At 44.6% G+C, this 14,133-nt stretch overlaps 1 long non-coding RNA gene across 1 annotated transcript in view; it reads left to right on the forward strand.

Annotated features, from left to right (window-relative positions):
- LOC307220628 overlaps positions 1 to 8,253 on the forward strand; it is a 105,352-nt gene extending 97,099 nt beyond the window's left edge. Inside the window, exon 2 of the long non-coding RNA XR_013841006.1 lies at positions 8,076 to 8,253. This is a non-coding gene — a long non-coding RNA (uncharacterized lncRNA). The remainder of the gene's footprint in view (positions 1 to 8,075) is intronic.
- Positions 8,254 to 14,133: the final 5,880 nt, after the last annotated feature.

Below are 14,133 nucleotides of genomic sequence, written 5' to 3' on the forward strand. Positions count from 1 at the left end.
AGAGTTCACATGTGTGGCATCCCATACGGAGTGTGAACGCATGGCAGCCTGCCACTTGCGCATTCCGTACGGGATGCCACACATGTGCACTCCGCATTGGCTGCCACTTGCGTGGAGTCTGTACAGGCTGCCACGAGAGTGGCATGCCGTACAGACTGCGTATGTGCAGCATCCCATATGAACTGCACATGCTCGGCATCCCGTATGGACTGTGCATGTGCAGACGTCATCCTGCACAGACCGCGCAAGAGTGGCAGCCTGTACAGATGCCACGCGAGCGACGCGCATACTGACTGCGCACACCCTCAGCTGCTCTACAGCTGGGGGGAGGCAGAGCCATCTTGTCACCCCCCCCCCAAGAGTGGAACATGGGGTGGACCGCCTCCTCCAACCTCCACTTCATACGCCCCTGGGGGTTCGAGGCCCAGACAGGACAAAAAGGTTGCAGCAGATTTGGAATAGAGGACCCTCGTGGTCACTTCCATCTCTACAATTTTCTGTTTCTGCGGGAATCCAAGGCTATGGGAGAAGCAAGACCTTCTTGGGGTGTGGATGCTATGAGCAGGCTAAGGTTGTACATATGTGTAAATAAACCATATACACAGTGGTACCTTGGGTTAAGTACTTAATTCATTCTGGAGGTCCATCCTTAACCTGAAACTGCTCTTAACCTGAAGCTCCACTTTAGCTAATGGGGCCTCCCGCTGTCGTTGCGCCACTGGCGCATGATTTCTGTTCTCATCCTGAAGCAAAGTTCTTAACCTGAAGCACTATTTCTGGGTTAGCGGAGTCTGTAACCTGAAGCATATGTAACCTGAAGCATATGTAACCTGAGGTTACATCACAGTCTTCTCTGTCTCTCATCCAGAGGAAACCAAACCCTGAGCATTCCTGGAATCTTGCACTGTTCAGAGATTGTGGCGGCATGCAACATTGCCTAAGGCTCAGCAGTTCCTTGGGTTTGTGCAACCACTGTGTCTCTGTTCCCTTCCCTCCAGCCTTCGGATAAAAGGAAGGCGGATTAGGCAACAGGCGCAAGCAAGAGGTGCATCACTGCGCCACAACCCATTCCTTCCTGCTCAGAACTCTCAGTCAGACTTTGACTCCTCATGGTTTGCTCAGCCAGCCACTTTCAAGTCTGCTTCAAGTCTGCAGCTATAGAAATCATTTCTGAAAGTATTGCCAAGTCCCAGCAGTGATGCACAGGCAGCTCAGTTTAGCTGGAAGGTCAAGATGCAAGAAGACCTCTGGATCTCTTTCAGCATCGAAGGCTGAATCAATTCCAGCCCTTTATTTCTTAAATCTAGGGGTGTCTGCTCTTGAGTTTAGAAAACTCTATGCCATGGCAAAATGGTTTGTTTTTAAGGTGCTACTTGATTGCAAGCGACTGAGTACACATTACTGGCAGTAAGGTCATTCTCTCTCTCTCTCTCTTTCTCTCTTTTTCAATATTTTATTTTTCCATTTTCTAATTTTGCATCATCCAAACATCTTTTTGCGCAACAAATTTCATATACCCAATATTAATATCAACCCCTACCCCCTTTCTTCGGTTACTTAAGTTATATCTTTTCCTCTGCATATCCAAGTTAAACCTAATTATTTTTTTGTCCAAAACAATCATATTTGAAATATTTCACTGCATGTTTTCATGTCAACCCTGCTAAGTTGTTTACAATACTTCTTTAAATATTCAACAAATAATATTGATTCTAAATTTAAAACTTTTTCTTCCTGATTTCTTATTCTTCCAGTAAGTTTCGCCTTTCTGCATAGTCCAATAATTTCTGCTGCCTCTTCCTTCAATCTCTGGGAATATATCATTCTGCCAGGTGTGGTCACATACATAAATAATCTCTTCTGTTCGTTAGGTATCTCTGAACCTATTATCCTCAAAAGGAAATCTTCTGGTTTCTTAATAAAAGTTATCTTGGACATTTTTTCAACTCTTTATATAACATTTCCCAATAAACTTTAGCCTTTTTACAAACCCGCCACATATGAAAAAGATAGCTTCTTTTTCTTTGCACTTCCAACAATTATTGGATTATGATTTATACATTTTTGCTAGTTTACTAGGTGTTAGGTAGCATCTATATATCATTTTCATAGATTTCTCTTTTATCCCATAAAGGTAAAGGTAAAGGTAAAGTGACCCCAGACCATTAGGTCCAGTTGTGACTGACTCTGGGGTTGCGGCGCTCATCTCGCTTTATTGGCCGAGGGAGCCAGTGTACAGCTTCCGGGTCATGTGGCCGGCATGACTAAGCTGCTTCTGGCAAACCAGAGCAGCGCACGGAAATGCCGTTTACCTTCCCGCCGGAGCGGTACCTATTTATCTACTTGCACTTTGACGTGCTTTCGAACTGCTAGGTTGGCAGGAGCTGGGACAGAGCAACAGGAGCTCACCCCGTCACGGGAATTCGAACCACTGACCTTCTGATTGGCACGTCCTAGGCTCTGTGTAAATTTCAAATCTACAATCCACAATTGTTCCCATGCTGCCATTTCAACATTATATCCTATACCCAAGGTTATTGGTTTAATCAATTAGGATCAAAGCTGGTTTGGGGCAAAATATATCAAAATGCAATGTTTTATAAGAAGCAGTAGGATAGATACGGGAAAGACAAGCTAGCATTCTGTATACACCTGCTTCCCAAACCAACGGTAGTTGTACATCAGATATGCATTGGATGTGCAAAATAAATGGGAGTGTGTACACAGTCTTTAAATGTGAACTGAATTGGGTTTCTTCCTTCTTCCCATGCACACGTACCTGGAATTAAGTCCTGTTGAACTCAGTAGGGCTTCCTTTTGAGCAGGCACATATAGAATTGAACTATAAGGATCTCAGCATGGCTGAAGCAGCAGGCAAGGTGAATTAACTTGGTAATAAAACAGTCATTTTAGAGCTACGGTTTCCATTTTTTTATAGGCGCATGATTTCTCCTACACACAGCTGATGACTGGAATAATCTCCAACCATTAAAGAGTTAGTAAAGTTTAATATGTTGAGAATGAGTTTTAAATTGATTAAAGTTTATGAACAATGCATGCCACATAATAATTATACCACTTGAGGTTGGCTTTTTTTAAACCCCCCTCCCTAACTTATCCTTGGTGAAAATTAATCTGGCTCCTCACGTTCTCATCTTTCCTTGTTGTTCTAGTGCCTTTTATGCGTCGCCTTGATTGCTGTCAATTTGTTTCTTTAATGTAAGCAATTAAATGGCTGATAGTTTCTGCTGGCTTTCAATTATCTCCTTGCCTGACAATAGCACCAGCTGCAACCAATTTTCACAAACCAAATTGCACAGAAAGGTTTGGTCTTGAAGACTTTGGTGCACTGGGGAGAGGAGGTGTTGTGTGGGGTGAAGAAACCAGCAAGGGTTTCTTTTCTTTTGGTTTGTGTTTTTATTTGCGTTCATTTTTACTTTCTTACTTTTTATTTCCACTAGTGTGTTTTTTAATAAAAAAGATATTTGATATTAACCTTGTGTAATTTCTTTCAAACTTTAATAAAATTTATTGGGGGGGGGGAGGAGAGAAGTAGCTAGAAGTTCTTGCAACAGTAAGAAAGTCCTTCAGAAAGCAGTCAATCTTCTTGGCTGTATCATCATCACTGAGAGCCAGTGTGGTGTAGTGGTTAAGAGCGGTAAATTCGTAATCTGGTGAACTGGGTTCGCTTCTTTGCTTCTCCACCTGCAGCTGCTGGGTGACCTTGGGCTAGTCACACTTCTCTGAAGTCTCTCAGCCCCACTCACCTCACAGAGTGTTTGTTGTGGGGGAGAAAGGGAAAGGAGAATGTTAGCCGCTTTGAGACTCCTACGGGTAGTGATAAAGCGGGATATCAAATCCAAACTCCTCCTCTTCTTCTTCTTCTTTCCACAGTTAAAACAATGCTCAAGGCGGCTTACAATATGAAAAGATTTACATAATTAGAAACATAGCAAAGTAGTCATAAAAATAAACAAAGTACCTTAAAAACTACATAACCAAACTGAACAATTCCCACATAAAAATAAAGATACAGAAAGTTAATACCAGGTAATATCAGTAACAACAGCAAAAACTCCCAACAAAACTTCCCTCAAAATACAGTGGTACCTCGGGTTATGTTACCTTCGTGAAACGTAATTTTGAGTTACGAACACGGCAAACCCGGAAGTGCGTGTGAGAGATTTATTGTAAAGAAGTGTGCTAATAAATCTCGTGCCCACATGCTTCCTCTGTGGTGAACTTTGCAGAGGATGCAACGTCGTTGGAAGCCGATTGAACTCTGGACGTTGTCTTTCGGACAATGAAGGAAAACAGCATGAATGCTAGAACTTGTCCTTATTGTTATAAGCAGTAATAAACACATAGATTACACACCATCACACCACTATCGAACCGTCACAACCTCGCTATCACAGAATGCAGGCATATATCTATATATAGCTGCTCTGTTACAGCATGACACTGATTGGCTGATCTAAACCAGTCCTTAACTTACACCTACTGTTGACCAACCAATCATGCTGTCTCTAGGCTGTGCGCGCATGTGCAGAAGCGCTCTATCGAGCCGCACGAGTGCTCAGAAGCGGAGCCTCCGGATATGGACTTTTCAGGGTAAGTATGGACCCCTGGGATGAATTAAGTTTGTATTTGGAGGGTTCACTGTACCCCAGTCCTTGCTGGGCAGCAGCAGCGGCAGCAGCAGTCCTTATGAGGCCTGTTAGGCCCTGCCCTGGGCCAGGTGGGGAGTGGCAGGAACGGGGCCCTCAGGCCCTCAAGCAGGGGAGTAAGTAGCTCATGCCCCGGATGAGGTGCAAGAAGCTTCTTTCTTCCACCTTGTGTGGCCGGGGAGTCATAGAATCATAGAATCATAGAATCCTAGAGTTGGAAGAGACCACAAGGGCCATCGAGTCCAACCCCCTGCCAAGCAGGAAACACCATCAGAGCACTCCTGACATATGGTTGTCAAGCCTCTGCTTAAAGACCTCCAAAGAAGGAGACTCCACCACACTCCTTGGCAGCAAATTCCACTGTCAAACAGCTCTTACTGTCAGGAAGTTCTTCCTAATGTTTAGGTGGAATCTTCTTTCTTGTAGTTTGGAACCATTGCTCCGTGTCCGCTTCTCTGGAGCAGCAGAAAACAACCTTTCTCCCTCCTCTATGTGACATCCTTTTATATATTTGAACATGGCTATCATATCACCCCTGGGTGTGCTTTCTGGTGGGTGGGCAGTAGAGTCGGGGAGGCAGCAGCATGGTGCGGTATGTGTGTCCGTTCCAGATTTTGGTCAGAAAAAGTTCTTCAGGGAATCCGATTCTCCTCCCTCACCAGGGAATGGGAAATGGGAAAGACAGAAATGGGAAAGCAAGAAGTTCCTAAAGGTAAAGGTACCCCTGACCGTTAGGTCCAGTCATGGACGACTGTGGGGTTGCAGCGCTCATCTCTTTCTATAGGCCAAGGGAGCTGGTGTTTGTCCGCAGTCAGCTTCTGGGTCATGTGGCCAGAGCAGCGCACAGAAACGCCGTTTACCTTCCCGCCGGAGCAGTACCTATTTATCTACTTGCACTTTGACATGCTTTTGAACTGCTAGGTGGGCAGGAGCTGGGACTGAACAAAGGGAGCTCACCCCGTCGTGGGGATTCGAACCGTCAACCTTCCGATCGGCAAGCGCTAGGCTCTGTGGTTTAGACCACAGCGCCACCCGCGTCCCTAAGAAGTTCCTACCATGGTATTTCATTCAATATTCACAGAGAGACAGATGATTACGCTTCTCAGAGTTGTTCCGTGTTGCTCCAAGTAAAGTCCAACCCCCTCCGTCTCTCTTATCATACATCATCCCTGTGCCAGTTGATCTGGGCTTTCTTCCTCTGAGCTTTCTGTTCTACTACTCTCAATGCTTGCCTGGTGGTCAGTAATGCTTTCTAAAGACACTGAGTGTGTCAGCTGTCTCTCCTCTGCTGCTCCCCTCACAATATTTCCCAGCTTCTCCCCTCTGCAGCCTCTGAACTGTGCCCTTCTGCAAACCACTGTTCTAAATCTATATTGTCCTCCTATTTCCGGGAAGGTTCAGGAGGAGGCAGGAGCGGTCCCCACCATTCCTCCTCAGTCCAGCCCCTGACAGAGGGTATACTAGAAGCATCTTTGCCCACCCACCTGACTCCTCCTCATCCATCTTCCTGCTGGGAAAGGAGTCTGCTTGCCCAGGGCTTCCTTTATACACCTGTAACCAAAGCAGAACAGCAGGCAGGCCGACCACGGCATCCCTTGTAACTAATAATCGACACGAGCATGCAAGAAAAGAAGCTTCCTAATTGATGACAGCAACCCCCGCTGCAGAGAGGGATAAACTGGCAGGGCTACATTATAATTTAATTTGGGCTGAGGAATATCCCATCAAATAAAACAGAAGCCGGTATTGGCTGGAGATAAATTCAGCTCTCAGTCGCTTTGTCTTGTAAATATCTTCTCCTCTGCTGTACCTGTCAGGGGACCTCTCTGTTTGCTCATTTTGCACAATAACAGCCGGTTGGGCTGCAGGTTTGGAGGGGTGGCTGCGGGTTTGTAGGGAGGTAAGCAATATAAGTCTTGGGTAGGGGCAGTGCTTTTTTCTGGGGGGACACATACCCCTAAACATTTTGTGAATCTAAGTTTGGCCTCATTGAAGGGCAGTATTTCAATATGAGTAGGGAAATGAGAGTACCCCTAAACATTTTTTTTTAAGGGAAAAAAAAAACCACTGGGTAGGGGAAAGCATTTGTCAAACCTGGAAGTAAAAATGATTCTCTCCCCCCCCCCCTTTTTACTCTGCAATACAGTAGATCAGATGTAATATTAAGGAGAGGCAGTCAAATGCAGTTTAAGTGACTCGTGGTCTGCCAGGAGATATTTATCAAGTGTTTGCTGTGCTGTTTTTAACACTCGATTGGAAGCCGCCCAGAGTGGGCTGGGGAAACTCAGCCAGATGGGCGGGGTATTAATAATAATAATAATAATAATAATAATAATAATAATAATTGATGGCAATCCCTGCCGCTCTGTACATGGCCAGCCAGCTTTTCCCGCCCATCCTTGATGTCTGTTGATTTGTGATCATCACACTCCCCGACCATCACCTCAAGATGCTTCATAAAACACTCCCCCCAAAGGCAAAGCAAAACCCCTAAGCTTCAGCTAGTTTATTTATCGTCACACTCCATATGCAGCCTTAAAGAAGAGATGCTGTTGATTGATGCTTTCCTTTCCTTTTTCTTTTAAAAAATGGGACCACCCCTCCAAAAAGGAAAGAAATTATACTTTTGGATTTAGGTTTTGGGCCTTTCTAAACAGCTGAAATCCCAAACAGAATTGAGTACATAGTTCATAGTTAAACTATGGAACTCTCCTCTGCAGGAGGCCACCAACTTCAATGGCTTTAAGAAGAGGATTGGACAAACTTGTGCAGGGGAAGAAGCCTATCAATGAGTGCTAGGCATGATGGCTGAAGTGTAGGTGGGTTCCCACGAGGCAAGACACAGTGATAACAGCAAGAACCTGTATTGAACTACCAGAACTGGACAACGGGGCAAAGCAACTGCTTATATACATTTCTGAAAACCATCTAGCTTTGGCAGGTCCCCATTATGCCATACATTTGCAGCGTACAGGAGTTGGGAAATGGGTTTTGCGTTGAAAACCCTTAAGGCGGCTGGAACATATTTGCCACCCTTTGCGAAAAGAATCTGAGTATGGCTAGCTTTGTGATCTCCGCCTTTTGAAGGGAGGTTTGCCAGTGGTGCTTCCAAGATCCTGTATGATGGAATGTGAGCCCTAGATAACTGAAGTATTTGATCTGTTTAATGTTATGGCCATCCAGCACCCATTTAGACCAAGAAAAGCTTCTTTCGAAAACTAAAATTTTAGATTTTTCATAATTAATGGATAAACCATTTCCAGAACAGTAATCAGAAAATTTCCTCAGCAGATAATTCAAACCCAGTCTGGAACGTGAGATAATGGCCGCGTCATCCGCATATAAAGGCATGGGGGGGTCGTTCTCATTCCTATTTTTGGAAGGTGTCCATCTGGGTCCATTAAGCTCTCTTCTAGGTCATTTAAGAATAGACAAAACAATTTGGGGGCCAAAATGCATCCCTGTCTCACCCCCCTAGTCATCTCGATACTGTTCGATAACTGTCCCTGCCGACTGCATCGGACTTGCAGTTTGGTTCCATTGTACAGGGCTTTTATAAGAAAGAGGAGTTGTTTGTCCTGCATGTATGAATTGTGTATTGCTTTGGAACGATTTGTTGGGTCTCTGGACTGTAATAAAGGTTGATGATGATGACATTTCTGAAGGCCTGGGCCACTCCCACTCCCAACGTGATTGGCTGTCTAAACTTCCAAGCTGCGAATCATAACTCAGAGTTTAAGGGCCAATGGCAGAGGCCCAAATCCTGAAATGTTCTGTGATTGGATACCACGTATTGAATCAGAACACAGGGGCTCAGAATCCTTAGTCCAGACTCAAGCTCAGGCAAACACAGACCACTGAATACACAACAATGGCTATGTTCTGCTGCAGTATTTCTGAATACTAGTTGCTGGATGCCACAGAAAGTGGAGAGTCTTGTGTCATGGTCCAGTCTACGGGCGATCAAAGTCCCAGATGAAGACGTTGGGACCAGGGGCAAGATGGCGGGGTGGGAGCAGGAATGAGAGTCCAGAAGCCAGGGGCCAAAGGGTCAGGATGCAGGGAGTCACGAAGTCAAGGGTCTGAAGGTTGAGAAGCAAGGAGTCACAAAGTCAAGTGTTGAGAAGCAAGGAGTCAAGGAGCCGAGGTCCGAGGATCAGGAAGCAAGGAACTAAACACAGCACGGCAGGAAATGTGTTGCTGTGACAAAAAGCCCAAGGGAAATGCTGACCTTATATCCCTTCCTGGCTCTTGCAACCAGGTGCAGTGAGTTACCAAGTGGCCTCACCTGTGCGGCCGCGCCTTGCCTCTCCAGAACAAATTTAGGAAGGCCCCATTCCTGCGAAGCCTTACTGGTCACAGGACCTGGCTCCTGCACGCACACCTGACACGTGTGTTCAAATCCCGCTTGCAGGCTTCTTACGGACGTCTGGACTTGGTGTTTAATTGGCCTGACTCAGGAGACATTTTCCACATCCTTAAAATCTATACCCATCTGTGGAGTTAAATATGCTTAACTCAGTGCAACAGGAGTGAAGAACCTCAGGGCTGGACCCCAAATGTGGTCTGCTAAGCCTCTGTTTGGTCCTTGGGTCACACCCCATCTCCCAGGCCACACAACCCAGGGGCACATTCTCCTTTAGTGTTGTTGAATGTGCTTTTGAAGTGTGATAATGTTTCTTGCTTGCCTGGATGGAGTGCAGAGAGGGCTGTGGGTGAGCGTGTGTCTCTAGAAACGAACCTACTACACAAAAGGAAAACTTGGCATTGCTCGCTTTTGATTTTGGTCTAGTCTACATCTAGCATACTGAAGAAATGAACCTATGCTGCCAATTCTCGTAGTAGACCAGTATAAAGTAAGCAGCACATAAGTCAAGAAAGAACTTAGCATATGAAGTTGAATCAAAAATCTTGAGGAAGAATTTCCTGAAGAAAGAAATTAAATATTGTAACTTAATCTAAGAAGAAATGTAATACAGTCTAAGAAGAAATGTAATACAGTGGTACCTCGGGTTAAGTACTTAATTTGTTCCAGAGGTCTGTACTTAACCTGAAACTGTTCTTAACCTGAAGCACCACTTTAGCTAATGGGGCCTCCTGCTGCCACTGCGCCGCCGGAGCACGATGTCTGTTCTTATCCTGAAGCAAAGTTCTTAACCTGAAGCACTATTTCTGGGTTAGCGGAGTGTGTAACCTGAAGCGTATGTAACCTGAAGCGTATGTAACCCGAGGTACCACTGTATATGGACTTGAATGTTTATAAATATATCAAAACTGTGAGAGAGATTTTACTGATGAAGCCTGAGACTCTTCATGGGGGAAACAGGCGACAAACACTGGCACCCTGTCTAACTCTTGTGCGTAACATCACTGATACTTCGTTTGATCAAACTTACCTTTCTTGATATCTACAGGAGCCTGGCTAAAGGAACTTTAAAGATGGAATCTTCCTTATGGACACAATTTGAATGAGTTTTCTGTTTGTGGCTTCTGTAGTAGATCTTGTAACTAGCTCTCTCAATTTTTGGATTATTAATATAAGATTTAGAACATAGAATGGTTTGGTAGTGTTGTGTGCTGCTTATGTGCTGCTTACTTTAAACTGGTCTACCTCTAGCATGCAGCTCCTGGAAAGTTGTGTGGAAGGGAATGTGGACCTTGGGCCGACAAAGGTTTCCCCAATCCCTGTTGTGAAATATTGTTTTATTTTATTTTTTACTATTTACATATTTGTAAACTGCTTTGCAGCCCATAAGTATCACAAGGTATTAATAGGATATATAGAATTGGCAAGAGTGACAAACAGAATAAGAGATCAGGATGAACAAAGTATTTGAGAAGATTGGAAATGTTTCATAGATTATTTGGAAACGTATTGTGAACATATTAAAAAGTTAACAGTGAAAGAATAAATTCGGCAGTAAGGAATATTGAGATATAAAGTTGAGAAGAATAAGATACGGGGGGAAATTAAAGTATGTAGAGGAAAAGAAAGTAAGAAAATGAACCGTGGAAAGGGTGAAAGGGGATTCAATATCAATAGTGGTTGTTGGGTTTTTTTTTTTTTTTAAAAAAAATGGTTTCAAACTCAAAAACTGAAAATGATAAATAAAATGAAAAAAAAAATACAATAAAGGGTATTAAACTAAAAAGAAAGAATAAGAAAGAAAGAAGAAACCCTCCCCACACAATAACAATAAAATCACTTCTGCAAACTCTAAAAATAACCATTTTTACACGTACACCATTAATTCGCCACAGAGGGTCGACAGTGGGTAATTCAGGGGGTTGGACTAGATGACCGCTTCCAACTCTGAAGTTCTATGATTCTATGACTGTGTCACCGCATTGACCACTTAATAATGAAGGACATGATCCGGCGAAAGCCAAGCGCTTTTGAAAGCCCATTGATTTTAGTGGGAGAGCAAAGCCTGCGGTTAAATCTCTTCAGATTGAAATCGATGCAACTTCAAAGTCCTTAAATTTAGATGCAGCATGTCCAGTGAGAGTAGTAATAAACGGTAACCATCTGAGCAGAGTTCAAAAGTAATTGTGATACAGACAGTCCCTATGCACTGACCCGTGATCAGACAAGAGACACACAGAAGATTTTTTGGGGGGGGAGGAGGGAGAAAGAATGAAACAAGTTCTTAGCTTAGTACTCTGTAGCAGCACTCCATCAGCTACTGTATTTCAAACAGCTCTATTGATTTCCCCCCTTTCCATTGTCCGTTGTAAATAAGATTATAAATAAGAACCTAACGGACAACTTAGAAGGTTTAAATCTAGAACATCTTTCTCAGTTAGTTGGTTTCTGTTTGTTGAATTTGTTTTGTGACAGTAGGGAGAAGTCCGCTCCCTACAGCTTTATCATCTATTATGGACTGGTATTATACTTAAACACTTTAGATTAAAAAATATATAAACTGCCTCATATGGTCTTCCAGATCTCTGCCTTTACATCTTGGCTTCTTTGCCCTCTGGTCGCTCCAGTTTTTCCTGCTTCTGAGCTTCAACAAATAGGGCCAGAACCAAGCAAGTTCACAGTCAAGATCTGTAACTGATTTGTTTGCTACTACGCTGTTAAACCAGAGAGCCTAGCGCTTGCTGATCAGAAGGTCAGCAGTTCGAATCCCCACGACGGGGTGAGCTCCCATTGCTCGGTCCCTGCTCCTGCCAACCTAGCAGTTCAAAAGCACGTCAAAGTGCAAGTAGATAAATAGGTACCACTCCGGCAGGAAGGTAAACGGCGTTTCCGTGCGCTGCTCTGGTTCGCCAGAAGCGGCTTAATCAATCAATCAATCAGTCGCTGAACTGGGTTCCACACAGTCACAAAAACAAAACAAAAAGAGCCGCAAAAACAAAACCACAAAATAAATAGCAAAAACAGACAGATCTCAGCGTAACAGTCAAAATGGAAGTGTGGCACTCAAATCGAAAGCATAACACTCAAAACGGAGCATGTTCAGCTTCCCAAAAAAGTTCTCAGACCGGAACACTTACTTCCTGGTTTGCAGTGTTTGGGTTCCAAGTTGTTTGAGTACCAAGGCATTTGAGAACCAAGGTACCACTGTACGTCTTTATGAATGCAAAATTCCCATTAGAAAGTGACAATTTAAAGCTCCCGCTGAGACTAACGAAGTGCGGCAAGATCATGCTGGTATGCAGGTTTCTGCAGATGTGTGCAGAAAACAAGTTGCCCCATAGTGAGCCTTTTCAAAGATGACTGCACTTTGTAAAATTAACCATGTGGCAGCTCGCCTCTGACAGTTACATTCAAAACTAAGAGAAGCAACAGGAATTATGACTCTTGAGTGCTTTCCCCCCAGTTTGGCCTAGACTTCATCAGTAATTAACTGCTGCCCAGTATGACTGACTAGCAGATGGCCATTTTGACGGGGGCTGGGATGTGGTTGGAGTTTGTCTATTGCAAAAGACCCTAGCTGGGTGCATTGTGAATCTATGGACTCTGCAGAGATATATTGCACTCCTGCTAGCAGATATCGATCACTGATGGCTGGAGCACTGAAGGTCAGGTCTGCCTTCACTGCAGTGGTGTACTTGAGAGCAACAGTCCCTGTTGTCAGAGCAAATGTCACCTGTCAGTTACACCAGGAGTGGAAATACAGTGGTGCCTCGCAAGATGAAAAGAATCCGTTCCGCGAGTCTCTTCGTCTTGCGCTTTTTTCGTCTTGCGAAGCAAGCCCATTGACGGCTTAGCGGATTAGCGCTATTAGCGGCTTAGGGGCTTAGCGGATCAGCTGATAAGCGGCTCAGCGGATCAGCTGTTAAGCGGTTTAGCGGCTTAGCGGATCAGCTGATAAGCGGCTTAGCGGATCAGCTGATAAGCGGCTTAGCGGATCAGCTGATAAGCGGCTTAGCGGATCAGCTGTTAAGCGGCTTAGCGGATCAGCTGATAAGCGGCTTAGCGGATCAGCTGATAAGCGGCTTAGCGGATCAGCTGATAAGCGGCTTAGCGGATCAGCTGATAAGCGGCTTAGCGGATCAGCTGATAAGCGGCTTAGCGGATCAGCTGATAAGCGACTTAGCGGCTTAGAAAAGGGGGGGGGAAGGAAAAAAACCCTGCAGGAACTCGCAAGACATTTTCGTCTTGCAAAGCAAGCCCATAGGAAATTCGTTTTGCGAAGCACCTCCAAAACGGAAAACCCTTTCGTCTAGCGGGTTTTCTGTCTTGCGAGGCATTCGTCTTGCGGGGCACCACTGTAGAGGGTATGGCAGTCTTCTAATACAAATTAATTCTACTCACAGTAATCCTGTATGTTTCCAAACACAATTCAAAGTGTTGGTGCTGACCTTTAAAGCCCTAAACAGCCCCAACCCAGTAAGTCTCCACCTCTATCGTTCAGCTCGGACACTGAGGTCCAGCTCCGAGGGCCTCCTGGCGGTTCCCTCACTGCCAAGTTACAGGGAACCAGGCAGAGGGCCTTCTCGGTGGTGGCGTCCGCCATGTGGAACACCCTCCCATAGGATGTCAAGGAAATAAACAACTATTTGACTTTTAGAAAACATCTGAAGGCAGCCCTGTTTAGAGAAGTTTTTAATGTTTGATGTTTTATCATGTTTTTAATATTCTGTTGGGAACTGCCCAGAGTGGCTGGGGAAACCCAGCCAGATGGGCGGGGTATAAATAAATAAATAAATCCCATGATCTGCACACAGTGATCCCAGGCCAGGAACCAAAGTCTAAAGGTAAAAGGTAAAGGGACCCCTGACCATTAGGTCCAGTCGTGACCTAATCAGTTCTTCTGTTGTTGTTGTTTAGTCGTTTAGTTGTGTTCGACTCTTCGTGACCCCATTGACCAGAGCACGCCAGGCACTTCTGTCTTCCACTGCCTCCCACAGTTTGGTCAAACTCATGCTGGTAGCTTCGAAAACACTATCCAACCATCTCGTCCTCTGTCGTCCCCTTCTCCTTGTGCCCTCCATCTTTCCCAACATCAGC

Source organism: Podarcis cretensis, assembly GCF_951804945.1.
Source record: "Podarcis cretensis genome assembly, chromosome: 7".
NCBI classification, from domain to species: Eukaryota; Metazoa; Chordata; class Lepidosauria; order Squamata; family Lacertidae; genus Podarcis; species Podarcis cretensis.